The sequence below is a fragment of the Drosophila hydei genome, unplaced genomic scaffold, assembly GCF_003285905.1.
Source record: "Drosophila hydei strain 15085-1641.00,03,60 unplaced genomic scaffold, DhydRS2 tig00000060-arrow-pilon, whole genome shotgun sequence".
Classification (NCBI taxonomy): Eukaryota; Metazoa; Arthropoda; class Insecta; order Diptera; family Drosophilidae; genus Drosophila; species Drosophila hydei.
Genome location: NW_022045656.1, coordinates 4981714 through 4996493, shown reverse-complemented (window position 1 = coordinate 4996493; position 14780 = coordinate 4981714). Strand labels below are relative to the sequence as shown.

General features: G+C 38.2%; 1 long non-coding RNA gene across 1 annotated transcript; it reads right to left on the bottom strand.

The window, feature by feature from the left end:
- Positions 1-12077: 12077 nt before the first annotated feature.
- On the bottom strand, positions 12078-13248 carry LOC111594022. The gene is made up of 3 exons (XR_002751080.2): positions 12932-13248; positions 12655-12856; positions 12078-12598 (listed from the first exon to the last, which is right to left on the bottom strand). It is a non-coding gene; the product is annotated as an uncharacterized LOC111594022 (long non-coding RNA).
- Positions 13249-14780: the final 1532 nt, after the last annotated feature.

Below are 14780 nucleotides of genomic sequence, written 5' to 3'. Positions count from 1 at the left end.
GTAATAGCATTTTTTTAAATGTTTATTTGATCGACTCAGGCTCAGCGTAGAGCCGTTGAAGAACTTTAGATAATAGTTTGATTGAACTTGCATCGATTAAATGAAAAGCAGCTCAACTCTGATTACTATTTAAAAGCATTTTCTGCAGGTTATAAACAAAGTTTTCTACAACTTTTTGAAATTGTAAAAGCGTCTTTTCAGAGGAAGAAAGAGAAAGTTCTGCTGTATACTTGATGTATATATATGATATATGATGATATATGATGACAGATGCAAGTCTCTATCTAGTTTCAATAGCTCCACAGATTTTCTAGAGAAACTTAGATAAAAAATTAAAGTAAAAGCCTATGTAAAATAGTTTCTTTCGGCACTCAAAGACACAAGACATCTGCCTATCTAACCAATTACTGGCACTAACAATGCTTCAAAGCATGCCGGCTGAAAACAATTGTCAAATGAGCTGTAATCGAGCAGCTGTGATGCAAATCCTTGGAACAGATTCGCGCGTCTCGATGTCAAGGAAGACACAAAAACACTTAAGTTCGATTGCAATGATACGGTGTATTTAAGGTCGTAAATTGATATTTGTCCACGCTCAAGCTTGAGTGTTCCTCAGTTCTAACCACGCTCTGTAATGATGACATAGAGCAACGTCGCCGTTGTCGCGGCAGCCTCTCTCAGTTGATCCTAATCGCATTTGGGCAACTAGGTAGGTAGGGCCCTACCTGTTTCGACGGATAACCACAAATTGTTTGCTGCCGCTGCTGCTGCTTGTTGTTGTTGTTGTTGTTGTTGCTTCTCTCTTTCAATAAATTTCGTGTGCGTTTTTAGATTCACATCAGCAGGCGTCTATGTCCTTTTGCGTTTGTCTTAGGCCATTGTCAACGGCTCTTTGTCAACGAAAGGGGCCTGACTCACGTATTCGTGAGTGCGTGGACCCAAACCCAAAACAAATTTCGAGGCCTGGCCCCGAGACCAACCGCCAAGGCAAATTTCAGCGCTGAGCGACATTGTCTATATCTCCTCAGGTTTTTGTTCTGTCTGATATCGATCATTAGATAGTTGCCCATTGTTGTTTTTCTCTCTATCTATTTATACACACACGCACACACTACGTGTGTCCAACGTCATCAATTATTATGTAAGTTTTCCTCATCTTTGAGCACTGTTTTCTCTCGGGCATTCGTGGAATCCGCCAGGACAGCGACATGACCACATGATTTACTAGAAATATTTAAGGCGTGTGTTTGTATACACATCTCTCTTGTTTATTATTATTTCATTTGACAATGTTTGAATACGCGCTTCTTTTGGGGGGAGATTTGTTTGGACCTCTAACACATTATGAACTCCAATATTATTGTATTTTGGTGTGTGGCAAAGCTTCCAATTGAATTGACAGTGTGTGTTCATGATTTTTAGCATTGCTAAATAATATTTATTGGTGATTGAACATTTTGGTTATTTTCCAGTGAAGAAATAATCATTGTATAAAGAGTAAAATTAAATCTTGGTCTATTCATATATTTTTATCTTTAACATATCAAATATCTGCTCTTAATTATTTAATTTAATAACTTTTTTTTATTAGAATCTAAACACGCCGTCAGTCACATATAAATATCCATCCACGGTCATTCTGCATTGAATAAACTACTCAAACAGTTTCATTTGATGTGCCTTTAACAATATGCGGACTTTTAATTAGGCTGCAAATATTATGCTGTCGTTGGGAGTGTCCGACTAGCAAATACCCAAAAGTCTTGCACATGGCTGCTTTAGTTTATGCGGCCTTCATACTGGTAAAGAAAGTCAAAATATTAAAATTGACCATTAATAAGGATATGGCATATAATACAAAAATAAAAATATCTAGCATATAGAACACGTATGGTAAGCACGAAGATATATCTCAGAGTGTGTTCCTACAGTTTTTAAAATTTTCGAGATCAAACATTATACGCTTACAATTGTTTCTTGGCATTTGCCAATACACGTCTGATTAATGCTTTCAGTCACACCTACTCAATTACAGAGGTGCCAATGTATATATGTGTAGACATATACAGAAAAAGAAAACAAACCAAATTTTTAAAATTATATTTTACACCTGCAACACGCGTTCAAATTGCAAGTCAGGCCAAACGAAAATAAAAACGAAGACAAGAAGGCAAAAGGCAAAAGGTGGCCAGAGCAGGAAGCCATAAATAACAAATGAGAGTACGAAAAGTCTTTTCGGAGCGCTTAAAACATATCATTTGATATAATTTCTAACACACTCCTAAGTCACCGGCATAGCTGCAGTCGAAGGTCTCTCTCCGATTCCTGACTCATTTGGGCGCTTGCTCGCTGCAGGTGCAGCTCTGAGTTTGTTGATTGGCCTCCATTTAACGCTGCGTGAAGCTGGCTGGGTAGACGCCTCTGGGCAACAGCCTTTCTAGGCGTTAACTGTAATTCGTTGGCTGCCCAGCAGGAACTGCCACCTTTGCCGACAACAGAAGCCGCTCTCAACGGGGCCGTAGGAAGCCGTGTTTCATTTCTCTCTCGCTCGCCCCGTAATTATGGGTTTCGCATATTGTTTAATTAAAAAGGCTCAAAACAAAACCGTTTTATACGAAATCCTTGGTCTGGCGCCGGGAGCCAATTAAAAAAACACTTGCCCAAAATCGTAATATCCGCATGGTTTACATTGTTTACGAACTCACAAATCGCACCACTTTGAAGTGTGAAACGGCGCCCTACAGATATAGAGCATAATTTAGCTTGTGATATTCAGGTTTTCTTTTTCACCCAATAATTTATCTGATATTTTTTCTGCTTTCAAGGACTTCACAAGCAACAAGAACGAGTGGGCTAGTCGAGACTGCTCGACGAGGATATACCCTGATCATGCGCTAAAGAGCTTTAATAGGGGAAGTTCATTGTTGACTGATTTCTTCTAGATATAATCCGTTGCAGTATTCTGGATACTCTCAAAAAAGAATGTGAGTTAATCGATGTAATCGATATAGTTATCGAAAACTTCGATAAGCTCGTGCTGCGCATGGAATACACAAATTAAAATTTCAAATTTAAAGGTTCTAGCTTTTGGTTAATGAGATCACTGAAACAGACGGACAGATGAACATGGCTAGCCCTACTCATCACGTCGTACTTAAGAGGATCTGTGTGCTAAATAATTTCTCACAAATCCCATATACTCTGAATTCCTAATTTCAATCGTTTGGGTTTATAAAAAGAAGTTAGAAGAAGCGTATTAAATTATGTTTTAAATGAATGAAATTTAGCATAATAAGCTAACATCCTTCGAATTTTATTATACGAATTTTATTCTAAATTTTATTTTAAAAATTATATCGAAGATTCAATACAAATGTGGCTAAGAATAAAATTTCACGAGGTTTCTTGATTAATCCGTTCATACATTCAAACGGATGAACGGACAATGTTATGAATCGTCTTGACCTGTTGATTACGATCAAGTACATATACATATATATATACTTGATCAGAGCCATTGCTGCCTTTCTATATACATTTCAACAAAGCCCTTATGGCCTGATACAAGAAACAAATTAAGCTAAACTATTCTGACCAAAATTACGCATTATTTCACATGCTTTGTGCTTCGCCTCGACCTTTTTCGAGCCTGTTTATAGCTGATTAGCAAACTGCAGGCAGTCATTTGAGTCTCTGTCTGTAAGAGACCTTTGAGATCTGCCGAATTTGGAGTTGCCAAGGGTCTGTCAAGGCGAGCGAGTGGCCAAGTTAACAGGCGAATGATTAATGAAGGAGGAGCTCGGCTATCACCTTCACACTTGCTAAATATATATATATTTTTCGACTGCAGTTCGTTTGACGTTGACTGACTGAATGAATGCTCGAATGACTGACTGAGCTGAGCTCACGTAATTAGTGTTGCGTGGCACAGTGTGGCGAAATGCACTGATACATTGACTAAGTAAAAGATAATAGTTCCGAATCTATGAGACAGTTATAGAAATACTGTCAGCAACGGATCTGTGGGTCCTTGTGGAACATAAGTTTGTCAAACATTTTTCAGCTTTGTTCCACTGTGCAGAGCATTTTGCTGTTTTCGGCTGTCTGTTGCCCAATTGCCAATTGCCAATTGCCATTTTGCATGACGGCCGCGACTCGCGAACATTTTGACAGCTTTAGTGCAAGGTGTTGACGATAATTATTGGTAATTGGGCGGACGGACGTTGCGAAAGCTTGGCCTCTCTTTCTCTTGTTAAGTAGGCGCCTAATTATTTTGACACCTGCCGACACAACGTGCGGCACGTAATTACAGGGTATGCGAAGTTTCATTCACACCTCGATCAAGGCCAACAGATTTAAAGGTGCTGAGTGGCAGCAACAGCAGCTGCTTCCTGCAACTTGCAACCGGCAACTGGCAACCGGCAACCGGCAACCGGCAACCGGCAACTGGCAACTGCTGCAAGCAATCATTGATCAAGTCGAGTGCTTATCAACTGGTTAGCTAGGCCCATCTCTCGAGCTCCTAGTTGATTCCTCGATAAGGCCGCGCATTGTTTGTGTTTCGGTTTTTGTGAACCCATTGTCAACGCCTTACGCATTTTAACAACGCAATTTGGGTTTGCACACATGTGTTGAGGAGCCAAACAGAAATCCTCTCGTCGACTATCAAGATGCAGACACAAACACACATAGAGAGATGCTGATCATTGGCATAGATAGTGCGAGGTAAATAGTTATAATACGCATGGACAGCTGACTCTCTCTCTCCCTCTCTCTCTCTCCCTCTCTCTCTCTCCCTCTCTCTCTCTCTCTCTCTCTCCCTCTGTCTCTTTCTGCTTTCTCAGTTTTACAACATGTGCAGATTTGTTGTAGGTGTCAACCACATGAGGATCGCAGCGATAGGCATCTGTGTAGACTATGCACAAGTGTGTACGTTGATGGGAACACATAATACTCTCGTTTGTGGTCGGTTCTTGAGGCTAGTTTTCGATAGGCAAATGCACAAATAGTCGATTTTCTCCTTAAGATAAGTTAAAGAGCAATATGTGTGAACATTAGCCGGGCCATCAAACAATAGTTTCTGTGAATCGAACTAACATATGCTAGCACAAAGAACCTTCAGTTGGACAACGGTTATGCCTTACGTTTATAGTGAAATACCTTCTGTTAAATAAGTTTAAAACTTGAATACTTTCTTTTTATATTCAAAAAATATGTGCTTGATATAACAAAAAAAGTTCAAGCTCGTTGAGATGCTCTAAGACATTTCAAAGGTAGTGCAACAAAAGGGAATTGGCTGAACTCCTTAGATATGTTTTATAGATTAATATAAGTTTAAATCATAAGTAAGCTTTGTATAATTTTAAATAAATATTTGAATATATTTATTATATATATATTAATTTTATAAATTCACTTTTTATATACTGCCAAGAGTATACAAAAAACACGAGTAAAATGTGCAAAACTCAACAATTCGAAATGTAAATATAGAGAACTAATTTTAGTATTTTTCTTTGTTGTATCCACAATGTTCAGCTCTAAAGATATCAACCACAAAATGTCACAGAGTTGGACACTTGAGGCAAAACACTTTACTTGCACGCAAAAAAAGGACAATCTTGAGGAGGTTACTTAACATTTAACATTTGCCAGATATTGCACAGAAATTTCTTTGTGGCGCGCGTTGGGACATACAATAATTAATTGCTTCATTAACAGTGCCGCAAAGTGGCAGGCAGTGGGGCAACCTAAAGTAGTAGCTGAAGAAGTACATCAAACGCAATTGGAGAGAGAGCGACAGAGCTGAGTTGAATGGACAGACACACAGTGAAAGTTTGACAGGTCTGCTAATTGAATTGTCTTTCAGAAGCAGTCGAAAATGTTGAACAAAAAAACGAAACTTAACATTTAAAATCTGCGATTGATTAATACCCCTTTCAGATGAACAGGAGCATATGTATTTGACATAAAAATATATCAATTATTGGCCAATTGCTATCTCAAGTTAACTATATTAATATGTTAACTAGCACACAAATCTCTATATCAAAAGAGATATATAAATTTATATTATATATATTTAAAGATAAGAATAGCTTGACTTTGATCTAAAGACAACAAATACTGAATTACACATCTACATTAGCCTGTTCAACTTTTGTTTCTCCCGAAATGCCCTTTAAATTCAATTTACTAAACTCAACCACAAAATACACGCACTAAAAGCCACAGCATATATATATATGTATATATATATATATATATATATTTATGTGCTGAATTTAATTTGAATGTCTGCCCAAAGATGATGTTGCTGATGAACTGAAATGCTTTGGTATTCGGTTTAATGCCAAGTTGGCACAACAAAATGCCAGCCGAACGCTAATAGTGTCAAAAGTTTAATGATGAGACCCGCCTGTCACTTTTGGGGCCGTCTGCCGTTAAGTAGACGGCTAAAGTACTACTGCAGCCCAACGCCCAACGCCCAACGCCCAGCACACCACACGCTAGACCTAACCCCAGTTTCACAGAGCCGACATGTTTGCTAGCTTCATGAACGGAACAGCTGTCAGCGGGCTAGTGACAGACATATTGAGGATGCGACTAAATATATATTTATATATATGTGTTGTATGTGTATATATATATGAGAGATAAGCAAAAGTAGGGTTATTAAGGGCTAAGTATATTGACCTAAAAGTACTAAATTTGTTAATAGACAAGCGAAAGTTTTTCACCTTAATTGATTATGTATACATGATTATATACATATTATATAACGCGCTAGAAGAGCTCAATGCGTCAACTTAGCATTCAACAGCCCACCAATCAGCTGGGCTTCCCGATAGAAATTCGATTCACTGACTCTATCTGTCTGAACTTGGGCTGTGCCTGCTACTTAAATAGTTATGGCATGGATTAGCCTCAGATTGAGTGGAAATGGCCTGGCAATTGAATAGCCTCTGTATCAGTAAATTAGTTGCGCTCCGATACAAATTCCATTTAGCACACGCTCAAACAATGAACAAATAAATGTTTATACTTTTTTGTTAGCAACATAATATAGACAGATTGAAATATAATATTGAGATTAGGCATTAAACTTGATTTTAAAAATAAGACGGATAAGCTTTTTAGTATTTAATACCTGCCTAAACTAATGATCTAATATGCTATACAACATATTTCAGAATTCAGATTTCTTTAACAATATTTCCATTAGTTTAAGGCAAGCGCAGAAAGAGAAATCTCTATAGCAATTGAGATTGATTAAGAAAAACTAAAATTATGTTGGAATGTTAAGGATCGAAAACAAGACTAGATGCAGTTGGCTTTTGGTCCTAAACTAAACTAGAAATTCTAAGAATTGTTAGCTAAGAATTGTTAGCTACACACATATGTGACTCTTAGACTCAGAGATACATTGTTACAGTTTCAACATATGCAATCTATAGTAAAAAGTTCAACTGAAAAGTGAGCAACGAAAACTAAATGTCAATTGAATACATTTCAGAGCAACAGTTCCGCAAGAATTTTCACAATTTCACGCGTGGAACGATTGATGCATCGATCGGTTGCACTTAAAACAAAATAAACGCGTTTGCCAAGCAACAAAGAAACAATTAGCGGGGACACGAGAATTAGTTGGACATGCAACGGAGATAGGGATAGTAAGAGCGAGAGAGAGTGAGAGAGAGAGAAAAGAAAATATGAGTTACAGATGGGTTTATTTGTTGAAGCCTTGAACTGCCGCTAAATTTTAGTGTAACTCTATTTTTGGTGTTATCTTTTGTACTTTTGCCGCAACCCAAAGGCAAACAGCCAACCAAAACAAACAAATAAACAAGCAAACAAACAGACTGACAGACAGACAGGCAAACAGACAAACAGAAAAGGGCCACTCGAACCAGCCGAAGATCATTTGCAGTGCAACAGTTTCTCACACTGATGAATGGAGCTGTTGGAGTCGGACTTAGGTTTGGGGCGCAGTGCAGTAAACGCTCACCGGGCGTCCGCTGCAATTGCTGCCAATTAGAATTAATGCGTTTTTTATAGAAACAGCTCGAATTTCCAGACACTGTCAACAACGGGAACAGCTCAGCACCCACAGCATGGCGATCGAAAGCTCTGGCCCCTTTTCACAAATTTGCTAAATCCCCGTCGACAACAATTTCCGTGCACTAAATCATCATATTGACGTGTCGACATCATCATCATCATCATTATCATTGTGAGTCTCAGAGTCTCCAGCGGCGCAGCAGTCGTCGCCTCCAACTGGCCCAAGTCAATTGCCAATTTGTGGTCGCCAAGAAGCCTCGACGTAAGATAATGGTAGCGAGGTACCTCTTACGTACAATGGAAAACAAAATGCAAACTCTGTGTACAGCTTAAATTCATTGAATACGCAGATATATCTAATAGCAATAGATACACGCAAGTAACGCTTCAAGCACAGCTAAATTTCTTTAAAAATTAATATTTTCTGAATTGCAAAAGGGATCTAACTACAAATATTGGCGGTTATAGGTATACCATTAAGCTAAGTATAGCTTTTACTGATTTATCATTCTTCCAGTAGACAGGGTTCTATAATTTTTAGTAAATCTTATAATGTGCTTACAGTGAATTACCTGTTCACTTCTGGGACTTTTTCCGGTCCACTAAATGAATTTAAGTGAATTTCTGATTGCTTGAGCAATGCTCTAGACAATGAATCACAAAGCTCAAGAGAGTTTGAATGACGTTAATTGGCATAAAAAGTTTAGATTTGTTTGATTCAGAGAGAGGTAAAGTGCCCCAGTTGCAGTCAGCTCAGAGCTTTTAATTATGGTTTCTATGTTCTGCAAATATCATTTATAACAATTATTCAAAATAAACGCGCAAAAAAATATTATTTTAAAGATTTAGGTGATTTCATAATATATAAAAATGACTATGTTAGCTCGCAAATATTCTATTTACCATATTTAAAATAAGAAGAACAAAAATAGTTTTGTGGTTAATCATATTTTAATAACAATTTGATGAGTTAAGCAATGTTATCCCAATTACAAAAAACAGTCAAATGTATATATATATGATTTTCTACTAAATTTCATTTGGTTATGTTCCTATTCATCTGCTTTTTTCCTCAATGTTTTCAATGGATTTCTTCTTGTAACTTATCCAAATTTAGTTATTATTGATCAAAGGTCTCTGTGGCTCGATCAATCAAGGATGCTTCATAAAGATTCAATGTGTCATTTAACACGCTTCTGATATAAGTCGATTTGTCTTTGAGCACTTCGAGCTTTTTGTCTTCGCATTGCCTGAAAGTAGCTGCTGAATCAGCGACGCTTTGCCTGCTTATTTGTAAGTCGTCCAATATAATGGCATTTTGGGATGATAATACCGACAACTCAGCTTGACATTCCTCTAATTGTTGCCTGCTTCTCCTTTCAAAAGGTGCATACCTGATGTTTCTCTCAACAGCGGAAAACGCGCTCTGCAAGTAATTTGTTTCACTTGCTACTGTGGCTGCTTTAGTTGCTCTGCCCGGCAATGGAGTATAGCAGACTGTGAGGTTCGTCAGGTTTGGCACGTCATTAAGTCCCTTGACAGTTACATCATTTTTAGCCAGAGCTACTGTCAAGGCGTTTATTATAAGGTTTTTCAATGCGATTTGCTTACTAAGTTTATCAGATTCTTGCTGAAACAATCCAATAATTTCTCTTCTGCAGCGAAGACAATTAAAATTCGGTAGTAATACGAATTTCTAAGAAACATTCGATTTAATATTTTGCGTCCAATTTCAATTTGTCTAATCAACTCACCTGCATAGGGGAAGCATTCAAATAGTTTGCCAAAATTACAGGTGAGACTGCAATTAAAATTGCAAACACTTTCAGATTTATCATGTTATATATCCCTTATAGCTTCTTTCACCCTTCAGATCACAGCGCAGAATTAAACTTGGCTGCATTGCTAACGTCTTTATATATCAATCGAGTCAAGCAAAAAATTACGCTTAGCTGTTTCGAATGCGATTTTGGAGCTAATCTAATTGAAAACCAGACTAGTATTTATATATTCCAATGTATATTATTATATACTCTCATATGTCACCTCATTTCTTCGGGTAGATCATCGTCGTAGCAAATTGCAATTTACTAAAAACGGTAATGATGAGATTACTGAAGAGAGAATATATAATATACAATATATAATATATAATATATAATATATAATATATAATATATAATATATAATATATAATATATAATGTATAATATATAATAAGTTAGAGTTGATTGACGTTACACGCAGCTGATTCTCTAGATTGACCAAACATTGCACATATCAACGCCTGCTGGTTGCGGGTCAGGCTGCTCTCTATTGCACTATTTAGTCAGTCCCGATTTGTAACTCATAATTGGGTCTCTATCTTTAAGGCGGCGGAAGATACAGTTTCACCCTAGTTGCCACGTCTCTAATGGACGTAGATATGTCCTCTATATATCTGGACGAACTGGACGGGCACAAAGCACAACGCCAAGAAAATCTATTTTCTTTCACTTTGCGAGCAAGTATAAAAATTTGTTTGAGAGCCTATTGAGCTGTTGTACCCTGTTATTGTTTTCAAATTTATCTTATAATTTTTTTTTATTCTCTATTTATATTTTAAACATATTTATATCTGATTCTCAAAATGTTGATTTAATTTATAATTATTTCTGCTGACTTTGCCCATTGTAGAAGCATTCAATCGATGCTGCCCAAGCTCTGCTCGTACACAGCTCGTACACAGCAGCTGGTTAGGCTTCCTGCTGTTGCGCCCACAACAACAATAAAATAATCAGCAGCAGCATCAGCTGGGTGCATATTACTGACATTTACAATTGCAAGCATAATAAAAGTGGTCGGGTCTAAATTGTCAGCTGGTTTGGGGTCTGACGTGTTGTTGTTTGTACTATAAAACATCGGGACATAATTATGGCTTTGAATTAGCTGCCATAAATGACACACCCGCAAAAACCTCACCCTCTCTAGCTCTCTAACTCGCTCGCTCTTTCGTTGCCATTGAAATTAATTAATTAAATTATGAACTAGTTAGAGGAGCGTACGTCATGTCAGTCAAAGTGCATTCAAAATGCAACAAAAGCTGCATAGAAATTACTGCTGTCACCAAGCCCTTCACAATCACACACATACATACACATACAGGCTAACTCAGTTGGCATTGAGCACCAGTTATTGGCTTCGCTCGCTTTTGTTTTGCATTTGCACAAAATGGGTCAAACCCCAAAAACAATCAAGAGACGCAACGTTCGTCCGTAACTCTGCCCGTCTGTCCACTCGTCGCCATAAGCTTGGGCACTAATTAAGTGGGCGTGGCCGCGCCTGGTTGACACTGCATATACGTGTGTGTGCGTGGAGTGTCGCGGTTTTCCATTATGGCCTGCCCTATGCATCCCAACGTCAGTTTTTGCGCAGGCACAGCCCGACAGGCTTTTGATTGAACGCCGCAACACGTCAGCTGGCTGTCAAGTATACGCACTGTGGCCATGCCACTCTCACGCTTTATTGGCAGCGCCTACCCGCCCCGCCCGTCGACCTCGCATATAATTACACCATCAGCCACTGGCACCCACTTTCACCCACTAAACATTTATGCCGTGCGAATTTATAGAGCTTGCTCCGAAATATCCTTCAGAGCACAATTGATCCACCAGCTATTGTTATGCTAAAAGCGGATCCGAAGCTTGCCAAAGAGAGTTGTGCCAACGTCTTGCGAAGCTCTAAGCAAAATAAAATGCCTTCCATCTATATAAAAAATCAACAACAATAGAGTCTCACGTATGTCTCGAGCTTTGTAGTTTCTGCTGAGACTTGCTTCAATTACACTTGAGCTTGGATCTATAATGTTTTGGTTTTCAAAAACTCTAAGAGCAACCCACTGGGGAAGGCGTTGACCCAGTGGACAGTCAAATGGATGAGCAGTCAGCGGGGCAGCCACGCACACATATGTCATTCAACAAAGGAGACAAAACCTCCAGCCATTACGCCCACTCCACGTCGATTCTGCTGTTCTATGATATATACAACTATTGTTATTGTTGTTGTTGTTGTGTGTGTTTTTTAATGCCTTGTCCCAGATTGTTTATTATCAACTGGGAGCGATAAAAGTGTCCTGGCCTTATTGTATGTCATTTATATTTGGCCATAGTTGTACCTTTATTGTCGTTGTTGTTGCTTCTATTGTGAGGAGATTTCTTGCTGGCTGCTTGTCAACACAAAATGGACATGTATCAATTAATCTTTTGCCGGGCACTGGGAGCCAACAGTTGTGCCTTATCCTGATCCACATACCACATCGCATATCCCATATCAAAATTCAATGTGCATACCACAAGACGCACGCTTCGCCATGGCAATTTGTTTGATGGCGCTGCGTGTGCCCTCCTCCTCCTCCTCCTCCTCCTTCTGCAGCTACGCGACCTCCTGCTCCTGCCAGCAGATGGGCTGCCATTAAAGGTCATGAACATAAATAACGTGCAAGTCAGTCGATGGGGCATAAATTCCCAGACACCTCAACAAATTTCACATGCCACAAGTGCTACAAAAATAATTATTTAATGCTCGTACTCCTTGTCTTCAAACTCTGCTACTTACGTGTGATAACTCATCAAAGTTTAATGCTCAAGAAATATCAAAAATACAAAAACAAAGCAGAAACAGTTAACAAAATGCGTCTCGTGTTCGAGTTTGTGTCCTTGTCTGGCCTTTAATGCCCCCTTTTCCTCTCCGTGCGTACATATTGTACAATATTTGGTATTTGGTATGTGGTATTTGGTTCGAGCCCCGTTGACACGTACTTGGTTAAAAGGAAAACGACGAGCATATTGATTAGCTGCGTGCCCGCCTTTGATACGCATGTAAACAGACTCACAGATGACTGATAACATGCTTTTAGCTCTCAAAGCACTTGGCCAGCAGCAGTTGCTTTTTTATGTATTATTCTTCTATTCTTGTTTTTTTTTTTTGGTTATGCTGGCTTGCACACACATATTGAACAAGAGTATGAACAAGAACACAATGTTGTAACAGCTAGAAGAAACATTGTCTGTTGACTTAAATTTCTTACGAAATTTACAACTTTCTTTTTAACTTAATTTTTGTTATTTTTCTGTAATATGTAAAACAACTAGGGGCTCTCGATTCTATGAAATGCTTACATCTTCAAATTTGTTCTATATGTATTTTAATACTTAGCAACATTTAGTAAACGAATCTATCAAATGAGCAACGATTAGACAGGTGACTGCTGAGCTTAGGATAGAACTGAACCCGAGCTGTCGTTTTTCAACTTGGCAATGAGAGCAGGTGAAAATTTCGTGGTGTACTTTATCAGGTGAATCGACTTACCTAGCCATTCTGGGTTTTCAAAAGTTTATTATATACTCAATTTAAATTTAATTTTTAAGCAATATCATGGAACTCCTGAAAGCTATCGTTGATCGAAAAGAAACTTAATCTACAAGTGCCATCCATTAACTTACAAGCAAAGGATCTTCAGCTGGAGATGCATAGAGGCAATGGAAAGAAGGCAAACAGTATTAAATAAACTTGATTTTAAATCATAAATAAGACTTTTTCACATATTATTTGTGCATGCTTCTGACTGCCATCTCCTTGTGCTAATTTTCATATAAAACCCTTTTTTAGTTTAGTATGTACCACAATAAGTCGGCTCTAAAAATTCTAAGATTTAAATATTTAAAATACTTATTGCTAGACAGATTCCTCTTATAAAATTATTTTAAAATATTTCACACAACTTTCAAACTGCCTTAGCCTGCAAATTTTATACAATTTACTACTACAATAGACCATATACAACCCATATACATAGGCAGTTACATATACCTATATATGCATATAATTTCTATATCTGAAATTTATTCAGTTGTTGCACCTGTCCCTAGTGCTGAGTGACATATCCTACTTCTCAAATGGGTTCACACTTGATACGAACTGGCTGGCATAATAAATCCATCAAATGTTTCATATGCTTATCATAAAATAATACGTCATCCGTTGTCCATTGTACGTGCCCATTATTCGGGTACCCCTTTTCGAACACTCGGTTTCAGTTTCCACATAATTTGATGCTTATCAAGCCGCAATTATATCATTTTCACAGTGAAAAATTATGAAAAAGGAACGCTGGCATTTCTCTCATATCATTATAGATAATTTCTTCATTAGAAAACGAACGTTTGAGGGGAAAACATTGAGCAGAAACTGCTTTCGAGCTGTCAGAAATTGTGACAAGTCGCTATCGCAGTGCCTGCATCTAGGAAAATGAGTAAAACTATGACAGTTTTTCCAGCGAAAGAAGGAAAAATTGTTAACGTGTTTAAGGGATTTTTAATTGCAAAGCTAAAAACAACACGCGGCTTAGAGAAGTTTACAGTCAATGCGATTAGCAGCTGATGCGATTTTCATATTTTATGTTTGTTGACTCGCGCAGCTTACAAATCACCAAAAATTCCAGCGAAACTTTGCGCAAACAAGTGAGAGAAGGTGAGAGAGAGAGAGAGTAGTAAGCAGGGGAGAGCGAGAGAAGACAAAGAGACGAACCTGTTCTAATCGGATGCAGCTCGGTTGCACTTGAAAGGATTTGCTCAACGCCATGTCCCTGTGACAGACTGACAAAAGCCCATTAAAGGATAAGCGAACCGCTGCCAGGCAGGCGGACAGTCAGGCAGCTGCTCAAATCCGCTTGCCTCAATCCA